Genomic DNA, 9,081 nt, shown 5'->3' with positions numbered 1-9,081 from the left:
ATGAGATGTCTGGTACAAAAGCAGTGGGCTGGAGGGTTAGGGAGAAGAAAGCACATACATGGAGTCTTCCAAGAAGCTGGGGGGGGGGGGTCAGTGCAAAGAGTGAATTTGTGGTGTGACTTGCGGGGGCACAAATTGAAGGGATGGTATCTGAGATAAGAGAGAACTAAAGAACCTTGTTTTTATTTACTTATTTTAAAGTTTATTTTATTCATTTTGATAGAAAGAGAGAGAGAGAGAAAGCAGGGGAGGGGCAGATAGAGAGAACCCCAAGCAGGGTCCTCATTGCCAGCACAGAACCTGATACAAGGCCCAAACTCATGAACCATGAAATCATTGCCTAAACTGAAATCAAGAGCTGCTTAACCAAATGAGCCACCCAGGTGCTTGTTTATTTATTCATTTACTTAGGTTTATTTTATTCATTTTGAGAGAGAGAGAGAGAGAGAGCAGGGGAGGGGCAGAGAGAGAATCCCAAAGAACATTGTAGACTTAGGGAATGATCACGATCACGTACAAAGGAAGCGAAGATACATGAGAAAGAAGTTAACCGCATGAAAAGGTCTTAGAGGAGAGAAGACAAGTAGGTAGGCACTCAGTAATTTGTAAGTCATAGAAAACTTTTTTAGAGGGGGGAGAATTGGAAAAGCACGGTTGCGTGAGTTCTAGTCTTTTTGAATTAGAAGTCGCAAATAAGAGTCAAAGAGGTGGCTCAAAAAGCGAGCGAGGCAGTAAAGAATTTACTGAACAGCACAACACGCCAGGTCAGCGCAGGTGCTGGAACTACAAAGGTGGTTTAGTCCGGTTTCCTCCACTCTGGATGGAAAAGTGATTTAGTGAAATAGTTTGACATAATGCAACATAATTGACTGACAGTAACAAAGAAGATGTAAAATCAAACACAATTTTTTAAGTGCTAGACAATACTACGTTAAGAGAAAGCACTTTGTCACCAGCTGCTAAATTTCATATACATTGTCCTTTATTGTTTACAAGGATAGTGTGTGGGATAAATTTTAGAAAAACTCTTACACAAAATGATAAGTTAACATAATGAAGCTTCCGCATTTGCCAGATAACCAGCATATTGGCTTTCCAAACATGACTGGCTCTCCAATAAACACAAACCATTATATACAGGTATTTTGCATAAAAGCCTCATACTGGCATCCCTTAGGCAAAACTTAGTTGTGTTTGATTGGTTTGCACAATATTTCAAATATTTTTAATCACAATATATAATGAATAAATTAACTATTTTCCTATCCTTCAAAATTAGAAGATGTACTAAGACAAGGACATTAATTGTATAAGTCAAAATTTTCTAGAGCAGACTATTAACTCTTCATTTTACAAGATGAAGACCACTCTTAGGGAAGCCATGGTCCCACCATGTCTTATTTTTTTTACACCTGGACCTTCATTATACATTTATATCACCTGCAATGTCAATGTAGGTTTTTGAATTTGTAATCCGCTTTAGTGGTTTCCATAGAAATGTATATGTATTTTATACTCATTATTACCAACTTTTCAACAGTCTTTACATTAGGTAATATTGTTATTTTTATCATCATTATTTCATTTTTATAGAAGCAAAACAAGAGATAAAAAGAAAACTAAGAATTCATTCCAGATATTTATTCAGCTGGAAAAGCATTAGAGACATATTTTTATCCAAAACACCATACTGTTTTACAGGAAAGGAGGTGCCAGGACAAAAAGAAGAAAAAGTACAAAGAAACTTTTCTTCAATCAAAAAACTAGTTCATAGCAGAAGAAACTTCACACAAAATATAGGTAATCATTATACATAACAACATCCTCGTTTCCTGTTATCACGTTCTAAATCAAACTGTGTTAAAGCACTCCTTGGAATCTGTAGGGAAGTAATCTGGAAAAAAATTTCTAATCATAGTGTCTTCTTAGAATTCAACTGGTTTTTTAAGTATTTTGAACCACAGAATTACCATATCATGAAAAAACAATGTTTGAATAGTTCTGAGATAACCTATCCTAGGGGTTGTAACGTTCTAAAATGCTTCTAGAAATCCAGCAACTGCTTAGTTTCTGATCCCGAGACCACTTTCTTCATCTGGATATTTCAGAAAAGAATAATTAAAATAAATAGCTGGCACTAGTAAATATTATTTAGTAATACATATAAACAATTATATTTCTGCTAAGCCAGAATGTATCTTTGCATGCTTATATGTATTAAGCATACATATATGTACACATACAATGCATACGTATTACATATGTACATTCTGCAATATAAATTTTATAGCTAATCATATATGTTCTTTTTATTGATAGGTTTGATTGGAAAAGTCATTTCTGCATAGTTTCCTTATCTATCATATCACTTCATATATCAATATGTTTGCTTGTTGAAAAGGCAAAACTCCTGAGCCAAAGGAAGATTGTATGTAACATTGTATTGTTTGTATGCCTCCTTTCCGTTCATGTTGGATATGCTAGATCTGGATTGTGCTATCATTTTAACTGTATCGACGCTTAACTGCAGTGTCTAGGCCTCTGGCTGAGACACAGAAGCCCACATCTCTTGCCAAAACATTAAAATTTCGGATGCTTTTTCTTTTTCTCTAATGGATTTTCTTATTTTATTTATTTATTTATTTATTTATTTATTTATTTATTTATTTTTATTTTTTTTCAATATATGAAGTTTATTGTCAAATTGGTTTCCATACAACACCCAGTGCTCATCCCAAAAGGTGCCCTCCTCAATACCCATCACCCACCCTCCCCTCCCTCCCACCCTCCATCAACCCTCAGTTTGTTCTCAGTTTTTAAGAGTCTCTTATGCTTTGGCTCTCTTCCACTCTAACCTCTTTTTTTTTTCCTTCCCCTCCCCCATGGGTTTCTGTTAAGTTTCTCAGGATCCACATAAGAGTGAAAACATATGGTATCTGTCTTTCTCTGTATGGCTTATTTCACTTAGCATAACACTCTCCAGTTCCATCCATGTTGCTACAAAAGGCCATATTTCATCGGATGTATTTTTATCTGTGTGGTCTTTCTATTTCCATTCCTCACATTTAGAGACCAGGCCACTGTAACCAAAATAACCAGTTCTCTAACAACTAAGGCCATGTGGATGGCACTGGAGTAACTTTGTAAACTCACAGGGCCTTCTATCTCGCATGTGCCTCGTAGACCCAGTGCCTTGGAAGCTTCAGTTTAGAAGCCCCACTACAGCTATCTCTCAGGAAGATTTAGTCCTCACTGTAACATCTTTATAATTTGTTCCTGCTCCCATGTGTGTATTCCAAACAACTTTCACCTAAATTCTCAAGTAGGCAGTCACAGTTCCTGTCTGCGCACAAGAGAGCCCACAATATCACTCCAGATGAAGTGAGTCAGATATATCGGATAAGGGATTGGTAACCAAAATATATAAAGAATTTAAAACTCAATATAGACAACACAAATAATCCATTTAAAAATGGGCAGAGGACCTGGACAGACATTTTTCTAAAGAAGAAATGTGGCCGACACATAAAAAGATGTTCAACATCACTAATCATCAGAGAAATACAAATCAAACCACAATGAGCTATTACATTATGCCTGTCAGAATGGCTAGAATCAAAAAGACAGGAAATAACAAGTCTTGGTGAGGATATAGAGAAAAAAGAACCCTCGTGTACTGTTGGTAGGAATGTGTATATTGGTGCAGTCACTGTGAAAACAGTACAGAGTTTCCTCAAAAAATTAAAAATAAAAATACTGTATGATCCAGTAATTCCACTACTATTTACCCAAAGAAAGCAGAAAGCACTAACTTGAAAAGATATATGCACCCCTGTTTATTGCAGCATATTTACAATAGCCAATACATCCAAGTGAACTCGCATTTTGTCCTAAATCTGTTGTCTCTATTTTTTTATTATATTAATATGAAATAGGAATACATTATTTAATGTAGTTGCTTTTGCAGATAACTAAATAGGCTTCTAGGATTTGAGCTCTCCCCCAGCACTCACCAGACTAACTTTTCTCACTTGGATAGGTTGGCAGTAAGAGACTCTTTTCCTACTAATTGAAGTAGTTCAATTAAAATGGGAAAAGTAGGATAAAACCTCCACATGTACTGCATCCTTAGGTCACCATCTTTATGAAATTGCATTGGCTCTTCTTTATTTGTCTTCCAAATGAAACACTCTTTCATTTTCAAGGACATGGAACTGAGTACTGGAGATAAAAATACTTTATTTCCCCCTTTATTGCAAAGTTGTAGGACATGCTCTTGCTCATCGGTCTTCTAAAACCATCTCCTGTTCATGAGTATGAGATTATAGATAACATAAAAATGCTACTTTTGTGTCTGTCATCTGTTATTTCTGTTAAGCATAATCTGCACACTTCCTATATAGTTTGAATTAAAAAGGATCAATAATACCTATATATTTCAATGTTACAAGCTAAAATAAGGATCCAGTTACATTTAAAATTAGTTTTTGGGGCGCCTGGGTGGCTCAGTCGGTTAAGTGTCCGACTTCGGCTCAGGTCATGATCCCACGGTTTGTGAGTTCAAGACCTGCGTCGGGCTCTGTGCTGACAGCTCAGAGCCTGGAGCCTGCTCCGATTCTGTGTCTCCCTCTCTCTCTGCCCCTCCCCGGTTCATGCTCTGTCTCTCTCTGTCTCAGAAATAAATAAACGTTAAAAAAATTTTTTTTAAAGATGATGTTCATTGGGGAAAAGCCTATATGCATCTATGTACAATGTCTAGGAACCTCTTGTGAAAATTATTGATATAAATTATCTAGCTGCCTCCTTCAAATATACACCTTCTCCTTTATATTAGCTGAAAGGGGGCTAAGGGAGAGAATTCCAGTGGGCTTTTTTAATATGCTCTGGAAATATTTCCTTAAAACATACCAAATCAAACTTCAAGGGGCATCTGGGTGGCTCAGTTGGTTGAGCTTCCAACCTCATCTCAGGTCATGATTTCACAATTCATGAGTTCAAGCCCCGCATTGAGCTCTGTGCTGACAGCTCAGAGCCTGGATCCTGCTTTGGATTAAGATTGTTTTCAGTACACGTGATCATCCAACCAAAAAGAATTAAATTAAGTAAGTGAATTTGTTTGGAGAGGCGGTGAAAAGTTATTTTTCTATCACATGTAAACTTGTCACCAGCCTCACTTGAAGGACATGAGTCTTCCAACACCCAAACTGAGTAGATTAAATTTCATTTGATGGGGTTCAACTTCTTAAGTGAGACATGAATAAAGTTCTGATCTCAAAGCACGCATTTTGTTGAAGACAAATTTATCAGATCAAACCTCGTGGAACACTGGATTTTGGCGGAAGCTCTATCTATTTTATTGTTATAAAATGTTGACAGGAAATGAAATAACAAAAAATAAATATTAACTTTAATAAGTCAAAATAAGCACAGTCAATAGTCAAATATTAATTTAAATAGTCAAAATAAGTAACAAGGCTCCAATTTTATTGCGACATTTATCTCCATATATGAGAAAATGGATAGAGTTAACAAAATTGTGGATTTTCCTTCTGATACACGGGTGTCCATCTTCCACATAATATTTTTAAAATATAAAAGATGATATTTTATAGCCACACAGTATTTCAATTCATTTATTTTTTTAAATTTTTCTAATGTTTATTTATTTTTGAGGGAGAGATAGAGACAAAGTACGAGTGGGGACGGGCAGAGAGAGAGGGAGACACAGAATCCAATTCAGGCTCCAGCCTCTGAGCTGTCAGTACAGAGCCCCATGTGAGGCTCGAACCCACGAACTGTGAGATCACAGCCTGAGCCAAAGTCAGACACTTAACCGACTGAGCCACCCAGGTGTCCACATTTCAATTCATTTCTATACTTGCTTTATTCTAATAGTTTTTCTCATTGCCCTCCTTTGTGGAAAATATTGAGACCTATAGACAATCAACCTTTTAGTCAGAGCCTTCTATAGCTCAGTCTATATCTGAATATTAGCTTTTTCTCCAGTCTCAAAAGATGTGTGGTTCTCTTCTACTTTGAAGGGAACTTCTCTGCCTGTTTGTTCCCTACTCAATCTGTTTTCTTATTATGATAATAACAGTGATAAAAATAAGAATGACAGTTATAAATTCTAAAATTTACTGATCAACTTTATTGTGCGGTGTGATTTATATGCATTTTTTTCACCATTTTTTCTCTCAAAACTGTTATTATAACATCTTGCAAATGAGAAAATTGAAGCTGAAAGAGATAAGTAATTATCTTTGTAATGCCTATTTTATTCAGTTCTGTTAGTTATGTTTGTCTTCTTGGAAATTCTCCTCATAAATCTCTTCATGTAGTTACTTCCTCCAGGTGTTTTCACGGATTCATCTTCTTTTTCCCATACATAACATTAATGTTCTCTAAGGTTCTGACCTTGGTCTACTTCTTTTTTTTTAATAAATTTTTTTAACATTTATTTATTATTGAGAGACGGAGACAGAGCATGAGCGGGGGAGGGGCAGAGAGAAGGGGAGACACAGAATCTGAAGCAGGCTCCAGGCTCTGAGCCTTCAGCACAGAGCCAGATGCGGGGCTCGAGCTCACAGACTGTGAGATCATGACCTGAACCAAAATCGGACGCTCTACCGACTGAGCCACCCAGGCGCCCCTGACCTTGGTCTACTTCTTATCTGATTGGATTTTTCCTATATCACTTACCCACATTAACTACCATCTATCTATATCTTATGACTCCTCAAATATACTCAACTATCTCCTAAATGTCTCTGTATATTTGTTTATGTCCCAGATTAATATGTAAGTACCTTGAGCACAGTGTCGATATGTTTTCATTGGAATTCTTTGTACTCAAAACTATATCTTATATGTAGTTGCACTCAAAAATTGTTTCAAATTTTTCCTCTCATATTTCTATATTACAAGAGAATGAAATGTAATATAATATGTATCTAAGCTCTGGGGGCTTAAAAATATACTCTAAGAATTTGTCAGGGACTCTCCAGCTTTCTCTCATTAGTATGAATTGATAATAAAGGTCATCTTGTCATTAAAGGAGATTACAAAACAGAACAAGAAAATTCATTATAACAGTTGTCTATGGGCTACACCCTTAGAGTACCATTCTTTGAGATATCAGTATCTCTTTGTTGAGCTATTCTATAAATAAAACACCTTGAAATTTTCAAGGGCATAGTATTTAGTCTTGGAGGAAAATGAATCATTCCTTCTTTATTTGAAGACAGCAGTATAAATTCTGATCTATCGATTTTTTAAGATCACCCACTAGTCATGGAATATAAGATAATATATAAAATAAGAATGCCACTCCTTTGCTTACAATCACCAGTTGTTATTTTTGAATGTCAAACATTTTCCACATACTTCCTATTTTGTTAAGTGTAATTTGAATATACCTTACAGAATATATAACACTTTAGTATTCCAATATAAAATATAGGATGAGTTAAATTTCAGTGTGGTTTATAAACATCTCCATTTACATTAAAGTAGTATTATTTGAATTTTAATTCCAAATCCCTTATGTTCACTTTATCCATATGTTTTTATCTACTCAGTAATGTGATCTCAGTGCCTATAATACTGCTGAATATCTGTTGTTTGAGACAGTAGAGAAGGAAATATAAAAAAGAAGGGAGAGAGAGAGAAGAAAAAAGTGAATAAAGAAAAACTGGGGAAAAAAAGAATATAATCACATTAGAATGAACATTGTACATGACTTAGCAATGCATATTTTATTTTATTTTTTTTTAATTTTTTTTTTAACGTTTATTTATTTTTGAGACAGAGAGAGACAGAGTGTGAACAGGGGAGGGGCAGAGAGAGAGGGAGACACAGAATCTGAAACAGGCTCCAGGCTCTGGGCTGTCAGCACAGAGCCTGACGCGGGGCTGGAACTCACAGACCGTGAGATCATGACCTGAGCCGAAGTCGGAAGCTTAACCGACTGAGCCACCCAGGCGCCCCGAGCAATGCATATTTTAAAAGTCAGATTTATTCAATAGTTATTTAAAGGAAGCCTACTTAGCTAGAACACTTAGAAAACAAATGCAAAATAATTTATTTAAATTATTTAGCTCCCTCAATCATATGTAGATATAGATAGATATAGATATAGATATAGATATAGATATAGATATAGATATATAGATACAGATATAGATAGATATAGATAGTTATACAGATTTTTTTTATGATCCAAAAAGAGGACACTTTCCAATAGGGAGGATGAGTTACTAATTTATTTTTGTGAGTGCTTGTAAGTTTATTTATTACCTAAAAGTCTAATATATATTTTGTTGTGATTAATTATACCTTTGTTTGTAGTTTTAAATCTGTTTATTTCCTTGTTTGTTTTGAGAGAGAGCGAGAGTGTGCATGCACAAACAGGGGAGGGGCAGAGAAAGAGGAAGAGGAAGAGAAAGAATCCCAACCAGGCTCCATGTTGTCAGCTCAGGACCCCACACGGGGCTCAGTCTCAAACTGTGAGATCATGACCTGAGTCAAAATCGAGTTGGATGATTAACCAACTGAGCCACTGAGGCACCCCATGATTAATTATACTTTTAGCCTAAAGGTAAATTCGGAATTTATACTCAGAATTTATGTATGTTATCTCTTGGCTTCCATAGTCTTTTTGCAAAATTAAATTTTGTTTTGTTTTGTTTTTAAATATTTATTTGTTTATTTTTTATTTTTACTTATTTTTATTTATTTTTATTTTTTGAGAGAGAGAGAGCAAACAGGGGAGGGGCAGAGAGAGGGAGACAGAGGATCCAAAGTAGGCTCTGTACTAAGAGTAGGAAGCCCGATGCGGGGTCAAACTCATGAACTCTGAGATCACGATCTGAGCCGAAATCGGACGCTTAACCAACTGAGCCACCCAGGTGCCCCAAAATTAACTATTGTTTTAAAGTTTGACATGACATTTTTAAGTTATTTTATTCTCATATCTAAGTTTTGCATCCTTTTTATATTTTTATTTTCATCATTAAAAAGTTTCCTTTATTTTGCATTATTAATAACACACACTAACTGTTCATCCTTGTTTTACTCAAC

This window comes from Panthera pardus, unplaced genomic scaffold (assembly GCF_024362965.1).
Source record: "Panthera pardus isolate Hobbes unplaced genomic scaffold, ASM2436296v1 HiC_scaffold_13, whole genome shotgun sequence".
In the NCBI taxonomy this organism is placed as follows: Eukaryota; Metazoa; Chordata; class Mammalia; order Carnivora; family Felidae; genus Panthera; species Panthera pardus.
Note: the sequence above shows the minus strand (reverse complement) of the source record.